This window comes from Panulirus ornatus, unplaced genomic scaffold (genome assembly GCF_036320965.1).
Source record: "Panulirus ornatus isolate Po-2019 unplaced genomic scaffold, ASM3632096v1 CTG_3964_pilon, whole genome shotgun sequence".
Lineage (NCBI taxonomy): Eukaryota > Metazoa > Arthropoda > Malacostraca > Decapoda > Palinuridae > Panulirus > Panulirus ornatus.
The window spans coordinates 498-18,011 of record NW_027264619.1 but is presented as its reverse complement, the minus strand read 5'-3'; the positions used below and the strand labels follow the sequence as shown (position 1 = coordinate 18,011).

Below are 17,514 nucleotides of genomic sequence, written 5' to 3'. Positions count from 1 at the left end.
TATATATATATATATATATATATATATATATATATATATATATATATATATATATATATATATATATATATATATATATATATATATATATATATATATATATATATATATATATATATATATATATATATATATATATATATATATATAAAATGCTGATAACCACAAAGAAAATGAAACATGATAAGTTCCCAAGTGCACCCTCGTGTAATGATCACATCATCAGGAGAGATACAAGAATGAGAAAGATGTATAAGCCAATTGATATACAAGGAAGAGATGTACATCAAATGACTGTTCTACATCCATCTCATCCTTGTATCCCCTGATGATGTGATCATTACAAGGAAGTCCATTTGAGAACTTACTGTGTTTCATTTTTGTCGTGGTTGTAAGAATGTGCTAGATCATGCCCACTACTGTGACCTCTAGCTGTCATTTGTAATGCACTAAAACTACAGCTCCCTATCCACAATCAGGCCCCACAGACCTTTCCAAGGTTAATCCTGGACATTTCACAAGCTCTGGTTCAGTCCACTGACAACAGTACATGTATTATCAATTATATATAAAAGTTATATGTGACCAAATGAGGCTGCTGTTCATGTTCCTGATGCTACCTTGCTATGGCAGGAGAAGCAATTAGGTGCAAAAATAATCAACCATGGGTATACACATTCCAACCCAAAACAGAGATGCAATACACCTGCAGGAAAACAGCTTTGCCTCCAAGTTCCATCTCAATTTTCAGTTGAACAGTGCGATAGGCCATTGGGACAACCTCAATTGGAATTCCCTTGGTCCACTGCTCTCCAAGTACTTTCGAGTCCTTCCAGTAATCAGCAACAACCACAAAAAGCTTAGCTGCAGCTGCAACTATTTTTTCTTGAAGATGGCATCCTCCACCACCCTTGATAAGTACTAGTTTTGCATCCACTTCATCTGCACCATCAATTGCTACATCCAACTGTGGTGTGATTTCCAGATCAGATAGTTCTAAGTCATAATTAATTATCAACTGTCGTGCTTGGAAAGAAGTGGGAACACAAAGCACCTTAAGACTTTCCGTATGCACAAGCTGAGCAAGTCTCTCAACTGCATAAACAACGGTGGACCCACGTCCAATCCCGACTCGGTGTGCATCCTTAATATGATTGTCAACAGCTCTATAAGCAGCAGCTTTCTTAGCACTCTCAACTTGATCCATGGCTTATATATATATATATATATATATATATATATATATATATATATATATATATATATATATATATATATGAAAGCCGGCAAGGCAGCAGGTTTGGATGGTATTGCAGTGGAATTTATTAAAAAAGGGGGTGACTGTATTGTTGACTGGTTGGTAAGGTTATTTAATGTATGTATGACTCATGGTGAGGTGCCTGAGGATTGGCGGAATGCGTGCATAGTGCCATTGTACAAAGGCAAAGGGGATAAGAGTGAGTGCTCAAATTACAGAGGTATAAGTTTGTTGAGTATTCCTGGTAAACTATATGGGAGAGTATTGATTGAGAGGGTGAAGGCATGTACAGAGCATCAGATTGGGGAAGAGCAGTGTGGTTTCAGAAGTGGTAGAGGATGTGTGGATCAGGTGTTTGCTTTGAAGAATGTATGCGAGAAATACTTAGAAAAGCAAATGGATTTGTATGTAGCATTTATGGATCTGGAGAAGGCATATGATAGAGTTGATAGAGATGCTCTGTGGAAGGTATTAAGAATATATGGTGTGGGAGGCAAGTTGTTAGAAGCAGTGAAAAGTTTTTATCGAGGATGTAAGGCATGTGTACGTGTAGGAAGAGAGGAAAGTGACTGGTTCTCAGTGAATGTAGGTTTGCGGCAGGGGTGTGTGATGTCTCCATGGTTGTTTAATTTGTTTATGGATGGGGTTGTTAGGGAGGTAAATGCAAGAGTCTTGGAAAGAGGGGCAAGTATGAAGTCTGTTGGGGATAAGAGAGCTTGGGAAGTGAGTCAGTTGTTGTTCGCTGATGATACAGTGCTGGTGGCGGATTCATGTGAGAAACTGCAGAAGCTGGTGACGGAGTTTGGTAAAGTGTGTGGAAGAAGAAAGTTAAGAGTAAATGTGAATAAGAGCAAGGTTATTAGGTACAGTAGGGTTGAGGGTCAAGTCAATTGGGAGGTGAGTTTGAATGGAGAAAAACTGGAGGAAGTGAAGTGTTTTAGATATCTGGGAGTGGATCTGTCAGCGGATGGAACCATGGAAGCGGAAGTGGATCATAGGGTGGGGGAGGGGGCGAAAATTTTGGGAGCCTTGAAAAATGTGTGGAAGTCGAGAACATTATCCCGGAAAGCAAAAATGGGTATGTTTGAAGGAATAGTAGTTCCAACAATGTTGTATGGTTGCGAGGCGTGGGCTATGGATAGAGTTGTGCGCAGGAGGATGGATGTGCTGGAAATGAGATGTTTGAGGACAATGTGTGGTGTGAGGTGGTTTGATCGAGTAAGTAAAGTAAGGGTAAGAGAGATGTGTGGAAATAAAAAGAGCGTGGTTGAGAGAGCAGAAGAGGGTGTTTTGAAATGGTTTGGGCACATGGAGAGAATGAGTGAGGAAAGATTGACCAAGAGGATATATGTGTCGGAGGTGGAGGGAACGAGGAGAAGAGGGAGACCAAATTGGAGGTGGAAAGATGGAGTGAAAAGGATTTTGTGTGATCGGGGCCTGAACATGCAGGAGGGTGAAAGGAGGGCAAGGAATAGAGTGAATTGGAGCGATGTGGTATACAGGGGTTGACGTGCTGTCGGTGGATTGAATCAAGGCATGTGAAGCGTCCGGGGTAAACCATGGAAAGCTGTGTAGGTATGTATATTTGCGTGTGTGGACGTGTGTATGTACATGTGTATGGGGGGGGTTGGGCCATTTCTTTCGTCTGTTTCCTTGCGCTACCTCGCAAACGCGGGAGACAGCGACAAAGTATAAAAAAAAAAAAAAAAAAAAATATATATATATATATATATATATATATATATATATATATATATATATATATATATATATATATATATATATATATATATATATATATATTTTTTTTTTTTTTTTTCTTTTTTTTGCTTTGTCGCTGTCTCCCGCTTTTGCGAGGTAGCGCAAGGAAACAGACGAAAGAAATGGCCCAACCCACCCCCATACACATGTATATACATACGTCCACACACGCAAATATACATACCTACACAGCTTTCCATGGTTTACCCCAGACGCTTCACATGCCCTGATTCAATCCACTGACAGCACGTCAACCCCGGTATACCACATCGCTCCAATTCACTCTATTCCTTGCCCTCCTTTCACCCTCCTGCATGTTCAGGCCCCGATCACACAAATTCTTTTTCACTCCATCTTTCCACCTCCAATTTGGTCTCCCTCTTCTCCTCGTTCCCTCCACCTCCGACACATATATCCTCTTGGTCAATCTTTCCTCACTCATTCTCTCCATGTGCCCAAACCACTTCAAAACACCCTCTTCTGCTCTCTCAACAACGCTCTTTTTATTTCCACACATCTCTCTTACCCTTACGTTACTTACTCGATCAAACCACCTCACACCACACATTGTCCTCAAACATCTCATTTCCAGCACATCCATCCTCCTGCGCACAACTCTATCCATAGCCCACGCCTCGCAACCATACAACATTGTTGGAACCACTATTCCTTCAAACATAACCATTTTTGCTTTCCGATATAATGTTCTCGACTTCCACACATTCTTCAAGGCCCCCAGAATTTTCGCCCCCTTCCCCACCCTATGATCCACTTCCGCTTCCATGGTTCCATCCGCTGCCAGATCCACTCCCAGATATCTAAAACACTTCACTTCCTCCAGTTTTTCTCCATTCAAACTCACTTCCCAATTGACTTGACCCTCAACCCTACTGTACCTAATAACCTTGCTCTTATTCACATTTACTCTTAACTTTCTTCTTCCACACACTTTACCAAACTCAGTCACCAGCTTCTGCCGTTTCTCACATCAATCAGCCACCAGCGCTGTATCATCAGCGAACAACAACTGACTCACTTCCCAAGCTCTCTCATCCCCAACAGACTTCATACTTGCCCCTCTTTCCAAAACTCTTGCATTTACCTACCTAACAACCCCATCCATAAACAAATTAAACAACCATGGAGACATCACACACCCCTGCCGCAAACCTACATTCACTGAGAACCAATCACTTTCCTCTCTTCCTACACGTACACATGGCTTACATCCTCGATATAAACTTTTCACTGCTTCTAACAACTTTCCTCCCACACCATATATTTGTAATACCTTCCACAGAGCATCTCTATCAACTCTATCATATGCCTTCTCCAGATCCATAAATGCTACATACAAATCCATTTGCTTTTCTAAGTATTTCTCACATACATTCTTCAAAGCAAACACCTGATCCACACATCCTCTACCACTTCTGAAACCACACTGCTCTTCCCCAATCTGATGCTCTGTACATGCCTTCACCCTCTCAATCAATACCCTCCCATATAATTTACCAGGAATACTCAACAAACTTATACCTCTGTAATTTGAACACTCACTCTTATCCCCTTTGCCTTTGTACAATGGCACTATGCACGCATTCCGCCAATCCTCAGGCACCTCACCATGAGTCATACATACATTAAATAACCTTACCAACCAGTCAACAATACAGTCACCCCCTTTTTTAATAAATTCCACTGCAATACCATCCAAACCTGCTGCCTTGCCGGCTTTCATCTTCCGCAAAGCTTTCACTACCTCTTCTCTGTTTACCAAATCATTTTCCCTAACCCTCTCACTTTGCACACCACCTCGACCAAAACACCCTATATCTGCCACTTTATCATCAAGCACATTCAACAAACCTTCAAAATACTCACTCCATCTCCTTCTCACATCACCACTACTTGTTTTCATCTCCCCATTTGCGCCCTTCACTGAAGTTCCCATTTGCTCCCTTGTCTTACGAACTTATATATATATATACATATATATATATATATATATATATATATATATATATATATATATATATATATATATATATATATATATATATATATATACATATATATATTTATATATATATATATATATATATATATATATATATATATATATATATATATATATATATATATATATATATATATATATATATATATATATATATATATATATACATAAAGATATATATATTTATTTATTTATTTATATTTATTTATACTTATTTTGAAGGTTTTTTGCATGTGTTTGATGATAGAGTGGCAGATATAGGGTGCTTTGGTCGAGGTGGTGTACAAAGTGAGAGTGTTAGGGAAAATGAGTTGGTAAACAGAGAAGAGGTAGTAAAAGCTTTGCGGAAGATGAAAGCCGGCAAGGCAGCAGGTTTGGATGGTATTGCAGTGAAATTTATTAAAGAACTGGGTGATTGTATTGTTGACAAGTTGGTAAGGTTATTTAATGTATGTATGATTCACAGTGAAGTGCCTGAGGATTGGCGGAATACGTGCATAGTGCCATTGTACAAAGGCAAAGGGGATAAGAGTGAGTACTCAAATTACAGAGGTGTAAGTTTGTTGAGTATTCCTGGTTAATTATATGGGAGGGTATTGATTGAGAGGGTGAAGGCATGTACTGAGCATCAGATTGGGGAAGAGCAGTCTGTTTTCAGAAGTGGTAGAGGATGTGTTGATCAGGTGTTTGCTTTGAAGAATGTATGTGAGAAATACTTAGAAAAGCAAATGGATTTGTATGTAGCATTTATGGATCTGGAGAAGGCATATGATAGAGTTGATAGAGATGCTCTGTTTAAGGTATTAGGAATATATGCTGCGGAAGGCAAGTTGTTAGAAGCAGTGAAAAGTTTTTATCGAGGATGTAAGGCTTGTGTATGTGTAGGAAGAGAGGAAAGTGATTGGTTCTCAGTGAATGCAGGTTTGCGGCAGGCTTGTGTGATGTCTCCATGGTTGTTTAATTTGTTTATGGATGGGGTTGTTAGGGAGGTGAATGCAAGAGTTTTGGAAAGAGGGGCAACTATGAAGTCCGTTGGGGATGAGAGAGCTTGGGAAGTGAGTCAGTTGTTGTTCGCTAATGATACAGCACTGGTGGCTGATTCATGTGAGAAACTGCAGAAGCTGGTGACTGAGTTTGATAAAGTGTGTGAAAGAAGAAAGTTAAGAGTAAATATGAATAAGAGCAAGGTTATTAGGTACAGTAGGGTTGAGGGTCAAGTCAATTGGGAGGTAAGTTTGAATGGAGAAAAACTGGAGGAAGTGAAGTGTTTTAGATATCTGGGAGTGGATCTGGCAGCGGATGAAGCCATGGAAGCGGAGGTGAATCATAGGGTGGGGGAGGGGGCGAAAATCCTGGGGGCCTTAAAGAATGTTTGGAAGTCGAGAGCATTATTTCAGAAAGCAAAAATGGGTATGTTTGAAGGAATAGTGGTTCCAACAATGTTGTATGAATCCGAGGCATGGGCTATGGATAGAGTTGTGCGCAGGAGGGTGGATGTGCTGGAAATGAGATGTTTGAGGACAATGTGTGGTGTGAGAGGTGGTTTGATCGAGTAAGTAATGTAAGGGTAAGAGAGATATGTGGAATGGTGAGTTTGAATGGTGAGAGGCTGGAGGAAGTGAAGTGTTTTAGATATCTGGGAGTGGATCTGTCAGCGGATGGAACCATGGAAGCGGAAGTGGATCATAGGGTGGGGGAGGGGGCGAAAATTTTGGGAGCCTTGAAAAATGTGTGGAAGTCGAGAACATTATCCCGGAAAGCAAAAATGGGTATGTTTGAAGGAATAGTAGTTCCAACAATGTTGTATGGTTGCGAGGCGTGGGCTATGGATAGAGTTGTGCGCAGGAGGATGGATGTGCTGGAAATGAGATGTTTGAGGACAATGTGTGGTGTGAGGTGGTTTGATCGAGTAAGCAACGCAAGGGTAAGAGAGATGTGTGGAAATAAAAAGAGCGTGGTTGAGAGAGCAGAAGAGGGTGTTTTGAAATGGTTTGGGCACATGGAGAGAATGAGTGAGGAAAGATTGACCAAGAGGATATATGTGTCGGAGGTGGAGGGAACGAGGAGAAGAGGGAGACCAAATTGGAGGTGGAAAGATGGAGTGAAAAGGATTTTGTGTGATCGGGGCCTGAACATGCAGGAGGGTGAAAGGAGGGCAAGGAATAGAGTGAATTGGAGCGATGTGGTATACAGGGGTTGACGTGCTGTCAGTGGATTGAATCAAGGCATGTGAAGCGTCTGGGGTAAACCATGGAAGGCTGTGTAGGTATGTATATTTGCGTGTGTGGACGTGTGTATGTACATGTGTATGGGGGGGGTTGGGCCATTTCTTTCGTCTGTTTCCTTGCGCTACCTCGCAAACGCGGGAGACAGCGACAAAGTATAAAAAAAAAAAAAAAAATATATATATATATATATATATATATATATATATATATATATATATATATATATTTCTTTTCTTTCTTTCATACTATTCGCCATTTCCCGCATTAGCGAGGTAGCGTTAAGAACAGAGGACTGGGCCTTAGAGGGAATATCCTCACCTGGCCCCTTCCCTGTTCCTTCTTTTGGAAAAAAAAAAAACGAGAGGGGAGGATTTCCAGCCTCCCGCTCCCTCCCCTTTTAGTCGCCTTCTACGACACGCAGGGAATACGTGGGAAGTATTCTTTCTCCCCTATCCCCAGGGATAATATATATATATATATATATATATATATATATATATATATATATATATATATATATATATATATATATATATATATATATATATATATATATATATATATATATATATATATATGTGTGTGTGTGTGTGTAAGGAATTTATTACAAAAGGGGTGACTATGTTGTTCACTGGTTCCTGAGGAAATTCAATGTATGTATGGTTCATGGGGAAGTGCTTGAGCATTGGCCTAATGCATGTATATTGCCACTGTATAATGGCAAAGGGGATAAAGGTGTGTGTTCAAATTACAGAGGCATAAGATTCATTATTATTCCTGGGCAATTGTATGGGAGGGTATTGACTGAGAGGGTGAAGGCATTTACAGAGCATCAGATTGGGGAAGAGCAGTGTAGTTTCAAAAGGGGTAGAGGATGTTTGGATCAGGTGTATGCTTTGAAGAATGTATGTGAGAAATACTTAGAAAAACAAGTGGATTTGTATGTAGCATATGTGGTAAAGGTATATGACTAAGTTGATAGACATGCTCTTTGGAAGGTTTTACGAGTATATGGTGAGGGAGTAAGTTCCTAGAAGTAGTGAAAACCTTTTATCGAGGATCTAAGGCATGTATGCGAGTAGAAAGGTAGGAAAGTGATTAGTTCCCATTGAATGTTCTGTGGCAAGGGTGCGTGATGTTTATTTTGTTTATGGATAGAGTTGTTAGGGAGGTGAATGCAAGAATCTTCGAGAGAGGGGTAAGTATGCAGTCTGCTGTGGTTGCGAGGGCTTGTGAGGTGAGTCAGTTGTTGTTCGCTTATGATACAGCGCTGGTTACTGATTCGGATGAGAAACTGCAGAATCTGGTGACTGTTTTGTAAAGTGTGTGAAAGAAGAAAGCTGAGAGTAAATGTGAATAAAACAAAGGTTATTAGGTTAAGTAAGGTATAGGGACAAGTCAGTTGGGAGGTGAGTTTTAATGAAAAAAAAACTCGAGGAAATTTAGTGTTTTAGATAACTGGGAGTGGGCTTAGCAGCAGATGAAACAATGGAAGCGGAAGTGAGTATCAGAGAGGGGGAGGGAGTGAAGGTTCTGGGAGCGTTGGAGAATGTGTGGTAGGTGAGGTTATCTTGAAGAACAAAAATGAGTATGTTTAAAGGGATAGTGTTTGAAACACTGTTATATGATTGTGAGACATGGGCTATAGATGGGGTTGTGCGGAAGAGGGTGGACGTGTTGGAAATGAGATATTTGAGGACAATGTGTGGTGTGAGGTGGTTTGATCGACTAAGTAATGGAAGGGTAAGGGAGATATGTGGTATTGAATAGAATATGGTTGAGAGAGCAGAAGAGAAAGTATTGAAATGGAGAGAATGAGTGGGGAAAGATTAACAAAGAGAATATATATGTCAGAGGTGGAAGAAATGAGATGTGGGACACCAAATTGGAGGTTGAAAGATGGAGTGAAAAAGATTTCGAGCGATCGGGACCTGAACATACAAGAGAGTGAAAGGCTCGCAAGGTATAGAATGAATTGGAAAGATGTAGTATATCGGGGTCTATGTGCCGTCACGGGAATAAACCAGGGCATGTAAAGCGTCTGGGGTATACCATGGAAAGTTTTGTGAGACCTGGATGTGGGAATGGTGATTTGGTTTCGGTGCATCATACATAAAAACTACAGAATGAGTGTGAACGACTATGGTATTAGATGTCTTTCCCTAGCCCTATACCTTGAATGCGTGTAGGGGGAGAGGGGTGCTATTTCATGTGGTAGGATGGCGACGGGATGGGATGAAGTCAGCACGTATGAATATGTATATGTCTGTGTATGTATATGTATGTATATGTTGAAATGTATAGGTATGTACATGTGCTTGTGTGGGCGTTTATGTATATACATTTGTACGTGACTGGGTTGGGCCATTTTTTCGTCTATTTTCTTGCGCTACCACGCTAACGCTTGAGACATATACAAAGTGTAATGAATAACATAAATATATATATTTCATTAATATACTTTGTCGCTGTCTCCCGCGTTAGTGAGGTAGCGCAAGGAAACAGACGAAAGAATGGCCCAACCCACCCACATACACATGTATATACATACACGTCTACACAAGCACATATACATACCTATACGTCTCAACGTATACATATATATACACAAACAGACATATACACGCATGTACATAATTCATATTATCTGCCCTTATTCATTCCCGTCGCCATCCCGACTCAAATGAAATAACAAACCACTCCTCCCGCAGGTGAGCGAGGTAGCACTAGTAAAAGACAACAAAGGCCACATTCGCTCACACTCAGTCCCTAGCTGTCACGTATAATGCACCAAAACCACGGCTCCCTTTCCACATCCAGGCCCAAAAAAACTTTCAATGGTTTACTGCAGACGCTTCAATCCATTGACAGCACGTCGACCCCGGTATACCACATCGTTCCATTTCAATCTACTCCTTCCACGCCTTTCACCCTCCTGCATGTTCAGGCCCCGATCACTCAAAATCTTTTTCATTCCATCTTTCCACCTCCAATTTGGTCTCCCACTTCTCGTTCCTCCACCTCTGACACATATATTCTCTCTGTCAATGTTTCCTCGCTCATTCTCTCCATTTGACCAAACCATTTCAAAACACCCCCTTCTGCTCTCTCAGCCACACTCTTTCATTTCCACACATCTCTCTTACCCTTTCATTACTTAATCAAGCAAACCACCTCACACCACATATTGTCCTCACACATCTCATTTCCAGCACATCCACCCCCTCCGCACAACTCTATCTATAGCTCACGACTCGCAACCATATAACATTGTCGGAACCACTATTCCTTCAAACGTACCCATTTTTGCTTTCCGAGATAACATTCTTGCCTTCCACGAAATTCTCAACGCTCCCAGAACTTTCGGCCCCTCCCCCACCCAATGACTCACTTCCGCTTCCATGGTTCCATCCGCTGCCAAGTCCACTCCCAGATTTCTAAAACAATTCACTTCCTCCAGTTTTTCTCCATTCAAACTTACCTCCAAATTGACTTGTCCCTCAATTCTACTGTACCTAATGGCCTTGCTCTTATTCAAATTTACACTCAGCTTCCTTCTTTCACACACTTTACCAAACTCAGTCACCAGCTTCTGCAGTTTCTTACCCGAATCAGCCACCAGTGCTGTATCATCAGCGAACAACAACTGACTCACTTCCCAAGCTTTCTCATCCACAACAGACTGCATACTTGCCCCTCTCACCAAAACTCTTCCATTCACCGCCCTAATAAACAAATTCATAAAAAAATTAGACAACCATAGAGACATCACGAACCCCTTTCGCAGACCGATATTCACTGAGAACCAATCGCTTTTCCCTCTTCCTACTCGTACACATGCCTTACATCCTCGATGAAAACTTTTCACTGCTTCTACGAACTTGCCTCCTATACCAAATATTGTTAATACCTTCCATAGAGCATCTCTGTCAACTCTATCATATGCCTTCTCCAGATCCATAAATGCTACATACTAATCCATTTACTTTTCTAAGCATTTCTCACATGCATTCTTCAAAGCAAACACCAGATCCACACATCCTCTACCACTTCTGAAACCACACTGCTCTTCCCTAATCTGAATCATGCTATGTGCATGCCTTCACCTTCTCAGTCAATACCCTCCCATATAATTTCCCATGAATACCTAACAAACTTTAACGTATAACTCTGTAATTTGATTACTCACCTTTATCACCTTTACCTTTGTACAATGGCACTATGCAAGCATTTCGCCAACCCTCAGGCACCTCACCATGAGTCATACATACATTAGATATCCTTACCAACCAGTCAACAACACAGACACCCTTTTTTGATAAATTACACAGCAATACCATCCAAATCCGCTGCCTTGCCGGCTTCCATCTTCCGCAAAACATTTACTGCCTCTTCTCTGTTTACCAGATCATTCTCCCTAACCATCTCACTTTGCACATCACCTCGTCCAAAACACCCTATATCTGCCACTCTATCATCAAACACATTCTACAAAAATTCAAAATACTCACTCCATCTCCTTACATCACCACTAATTCATATCCCCTGCCCATTTACCCCCTTCACAGATGTTCCCATTTGTTCCCTTATCTTACGCACTTTATTTACCTCCTTACAAAACATCTTTTTATTCTCACTAAGATTTAGTGATACTCTCTCATCCTAACTCTCATTGGCCTCTTTTTCACCTCTTACACCTTTCTCTTGACCTCCTGCCTCCTTTATACATCTCCCAGTCTTCTGCATTTTTTCCCTGAAAAAATCGTCCAAATTCTCTCTCTTCTCTTTCACTATTAATCTTACTTCTTCATCCCACCACTCACTACCTTTTCTAATCTGCCCACCTCCCACGCTTCTCAAGCCACAAGCATCTTTTGCTCAAGCCGTCATTGCTTCCCTAAATACATCCCTTTCCTCCCCGATTCTCGTTACGTCCTTTGTTCTCACCTTTTTCCATTCTGTACTCAGTCTCTCCTGGTACTTCCTCACACAAGTCTCCTTCCCAAGCTCACTTACTCTCAACTCTCTCGTAACCCAAACATTTTCTCCTCTTTTCTAAAGATATATACAAATCTTTACCGCCACCTTCACAAGATAATGATCAAACATCCTTCCAAATGCACCTCTCAGCACATTAACATCCATAAGTCTTTCTTTCGCGCGCTTATCGATTAACAACTAATCCAATAACGCTCTCTGGCCATCTCTCCTAACTACATACGTACGCTTATGTATATCTCTCTTTTTAAACCAGGTATTCCCAGTCACCAGTGCTTTTTCCGCACAAATCTACAAGCTCTTCACCATTTCCATTTACAATTCTGAACACCCCATGTACATAAAATATTCCCTCAACTGCCACATTATTCACCTTTCCATTCAAATCAACCATCACTATAACCTGGTCTCGTGTATCAAAACTACTAACACACTCAATCAACTGCTCCCAAAACACTTGCCTCTCATGATCTTTCTTCTCATACCTAGGTGCATATGCCCCAATCATCACCCATCTCTCTCCATCCACTTTCAGTTTTACTTTCTACACTATCACATACTCCCAACACTCCTGTTTCATGAGTAGTGCTACTCCTTCCATTCCTCTTTTCCTCAAACCAACCCCTGATTCTACTCCCAAGACTTTCCCAAAATGCTCTTCCCCTTTACATTTGAGCTTAGTTTCAGTCAAAGCCAGAACATTCAGGCTCCTTTCCTCAAACATACGGCCTATAGCTCCATTTGTCTCATCTTGCTTACATCCACACACATTTAGACACCCCAATCTGAGCCTTAGAGGAGGATGAGCAATCCCTGCGTGACTCCTTCTTCTGTTTCCCCTTCTAGAAAGTTGAAATACAAAGATGGGAGGGTATCTAGCCCACGGCTCCCGTCCCCTTTAGACGCCTTCTACGACGCGTGAAGAATACGTGGGAAGTATTATTTCCTCCCTATCCCCCGGCATAAATACTTAGAAAAGAGAAAGGATTTGTATTGTAGCATTTATGGATCTGGAGAAGGCATATGATAGAGTTGATAGAGATGCTCTGTGGAAGGTATTAAGATCATATGGTGTGGGAGATATGTTGTTAAAAGCAGTGAAAAGTTTTATCGAGGATGTAAGACATGTGTACGTGTAGGGAGAGAGGAAAGTGATTGGTTCTCATTGAACGTTGGTTTGCGGCCGGGGTGCATGATGTCTCCTTAGTTCTTCAAATTGTTTATGGATGTGGTTGTTAGGGAGGTGAATGCAAGATTGTTGGAAATAGGGGCAAGTATGCAGTTTGTTGTGGATGAGAGAACTTGGGAAGTGAGTCAGTTGTTGCTCGCTGATGACACAGAGCTGGTGGCTGATTTGTGTGAGAAACTGCAGAAGCCAGTGACTGAGTTTGGAAAACTGTGTGGATGAAGAAAGCTGAGAGTAAATGTGAATAAGAGCAGGGTTATTAGATACAGTATGGTTAGAGGGATAAATCAATCGGAATGTAAGTTTGAATGGAGAAAAAATGGAGGATGTGAAGTGTTTTAGATATCTGGGAGTGGATTTTGCAACGGATGGAACCATGAAAGCAGAAGTGAATCATAGGGTAGGGGAGGGGGCGAAATTTCTTGGAACGTTGAAAAATATGTGGAAGTCGAGAGCGTTTTCTTGGAAATAGAGAATGGGTATGTTTGAAGGAATGGTGGTTCCAGCAATGTTATACGGGTGAAGCGTGGGCTATAGAAAGAATTGTGCGGAGGATGTGCTGGAAATGAGATGTCTGAGGACAATATGTGGTGTGAGGTTGTTTGAGCGAGTAAGCAATGAAAGTCTAAGAGAGATGTGTGGTAACAAAAAGAGTGTGGTTGAGAGAGCAGAAGAGGGTGTGTTGAAATGGTTTGGTAACATGGAGAGAATGAGTGAAGAAAGATTGACAAAGAGGATATATGTGTCAGAGGTGGATGGAATGAAGAGAGGTAGGAGACCAAATTGGAGGTGGAAAGATAGAGTGAAAAAGATTTAGAGTCATCGGGGCCTGAACATGGGGGAGGGTGAAAGGCGTGCAAGGAATAGACTGAACTGGAAAGATAGCGGGGTCGACGTGCTGTCAAAGGATTGTACCAGGGCATGTGAAGCGTCTGAGGTAAACCATGGAAAGTTCTGTGGGCCTGGGCGTGGAAATGGAGCTGTGGTTCAGATGCATTATAAATGACAGCTAGAGCCTTCGCTCACATGCGGGGGGAGAGTGCTTTCATATCATGTGTGGCGGAGTGGCGATAGGAATGAATAAGGGCAGACATTATGAATCATGTATATGTATATATATCTATATATGTCTGTGCGTGTATATATATATGTATAGGTAGTATGTTTGAGAAAGGGAACATGGATGTTTTGGTTCTGACTGAAACGAAGCTCAAGGGTAAAGGGGAAGACCTGGGCATGAGAAGAAAGATCATGAATGGCAAGTGTTTCGGGAGCAGCTGAATGAGTGTGTTAGTAGTTTTGATGCACGAGACTAGGTTATAGTGATGGGTGAGTTTAATGCAAAGGTGAGTAATGTGGCAGTTGAGGGAATAATTGGTATACATGGGGTGTTCAGTATTGTAAATGGAAATGGGGAAGAGCTTGTAGATTTATGTGCTGAAAAAGGACTGGTGATTAGGAATACATGGTTTAAAAAGAGATATATACATAGATATACGCATGTAAGTAGGAGAGATGGCCAGAGAGCATTATTGGATTACGTGTTAACTGATAGGCGTGCGAAAGAGAGACTTTGGGATGTTAATGTACTGAGAGTTGCAACTGGAGGGATGTCTGATCATTATCTTGTGGAGGCGAAGGTGAAGATTTGTAGAAGTTTTCAGAAAAGAAGGGAGAATGTTGGGGTGAAGAGAGCGGTGAGAGTAAGTGAGCTTGGGAAGGAGACTTCTGTGAGGAAGCACCAGGAGAGACTGAGTACAGAATGGAAAAAGTTGAAGACAAAGGAGATAAGGGGAGTGGGGAAGGAATGGGATGTATTTAGGGAACCAGTGATGGCATGCGCAAAAGATGCTCATGGCATGAGAAGCGTGGGAGGTGGACAGATTAAAAAAGGTAGTGAGTGGTGGAATGAAGAAGTAAGAGTATTAGTGAAAGAGAAGAGAGAGGCATTTGGACGGTTTTTGCAGGGAAATAATGCAAAAGAGTGAGAGATGTATAAAAGAAAGAGGCAGGAGGTCAAGAGAAAGGTGCAAGAGGTGAAAAAGAGGGCAAATGAGAGTTGGGGTGAGAGAGTATCATTAAATTTTAGGGAGAATAAAAAGATGTTTTCGAAGGAGGCAAGTAAAGTGCGTAAGAGAAGGGAACAAATGGGAACCTCAGTGAAGGGGGCTAATGGGGAGATGATAACAAATAGTGATGTTAGAAGGAGATGGAGTGAGTATTTTGAAGGTTTGTTGAATGTGTTTGATGATAGAGTGGCAGATATAAAATGTTTTGGTCGAGGTGATGTGCATAGTGAGAGGGTTAGGGAAGATGATTTGGTAAACAGAGAAGGGGTACTAAAAGCTTTGCGGAAGAAGAAAGCCGGCAAGGCAGCGGGGTTGGATGGTATTGCTGTGGAATTTATTAAAAAAGGGGGTGAATGTATTGTTGACTGGTTGGTAAGGTTATTTAATGTATGTATGACTCATGGTGAGGTGCCTGAGGATTGGTGGAATGCCTGCATAGTGACATTCCACTAAGGCAAAGGAGATAAAGGTGAGTGCTCAAAATACAGAGGTATAAGTTTCTTGAGTATTCCTGGGAAATTATATGGGAGGGTGTTGGTTGAGAGAGTGAAGACATGCACAGAGAATCAGATTGGGGAAGAGCAGTGTGGTTTCATAAGTGGTAGAGAATGTGTGGATCAGGTGTTTGCTTTGAAGAATGTATGTGAGAAATACTTAGAAAAGCAAATGGATTTGTATGTACCATTTATGGATCTGGAGAAGGCATATGATAGAGTTGATAGAGATGCTCTGTGGAAGGTATTAAGAATATATGGTGTGGTGTACAAGTTGTTAGAGGTAGTGAAAAGTTTCTATCGAGGATGTAAGGCATGTGTAGGTGTAGGTAGAGAGGAAAGTGATTGGTTTTCAGTGAATGTAGGTTTACGGCAGGGGTGTGTGATGTGTCCATGGTTGTTTAAATTGTTTATGGATGGAGTTGTTAGGGAGTTGAATGCAAGAGTTTTGGAAAGAGAGGCAAGTATGCAGTCTGTTGTGGATGAGAGAGAGTTGAAAGTGTCAGTTGTTGTTCGCTGATGATACAGAGCTGGTGGCTGATTTATGTGAGAAACTGCAGAAGCTGGTGTCGGAGTTTGGTAAAGTGTGTGAGAGGAGAAAGTTGAGAGTAAATGTGAATAAGAGCAAGGTTATTAGGTTCAGTAGGGTTGAGGGCCAAGTCAATAGGGAGGTAATTTTGAATGGAGAAAAACTGGAGGATGTGAAGTGTTTTAGATATCTGGGAGTGGATTCAGAAGCGGATGGAACCATGGAAGCGGAAGTGAATCATAGGGTAGGGGAGGGGGCGAAAATTCTGAGAGCCTTGAAGAAAGTGTGTAAGCCGAGAACATTATCTCGCAAGTCAAAAGTGGGTATGTTTCAAGGAATAGTGGTTCAATCAATGTTGTAAAGTTGCGAGGCGTGGGCTATGGATAGAGTTGTGCGCAGGAGGGTGGATATGCTGGAAATGAGATGTTTGAGGACAATATGTGGTGTGAAGTGGTTTGATCGAGTAATTAATAATAGGGTAAGAGAGATGAATGGTAATAAAAAGAGTGTGATTGAGAGAGCAGAAGACGTTTTTTGAAATGGTTTGGTCACATGGAGAGAATGAGTGAGGAAAGATTGACAAAGAGAATATATGTGTCAGAGGTGGAGGGAACGAGGAGAAGTGGGAGACCAAATTGGAGGTGGAAAGATAGATTGAAAAAGATTTTGAGTAATCGGGGCCTGAACATGCAGGAGGGTGAAAGGCGTCACAAGGAATAGAGTGAATTCGAACGATGTGGTATACCAGGGCCGACCTACTGTCAATGAATTGAACCAGGGCATGTGAAACGTCTGGGGTAAACCATGGAATGTTCTGTCGGGCCTAGATGTGGAAAGGGATATTTGGTTTCAGTGCATCAATACATGACAGCTAGAGACTAAGTGTGAACGAATGGGGCCTTTGTTGTCTTTTCCTAGCACTACTACGCACACATGAGTGCAGAGGGGGTTCTTATTACATGTGTGGCGAG

The 17,514-nt window shown here is 41.4% G+C and overlaps 1 pseudogene; it reads right to left on the bottom strand.

Moving 5' to 3' along the window:
• Positions 1-658: 658 nt before the first annotated feature.
• On the bottom strand, positions 659-1,207 carry LOC139748465 (ribose-5-phosphate isomerase pseudogene; annotated as a pseudogene).
• Between the last annotated feature and the right edge of the window lie 16,307 nt (positions 1,208-17,514).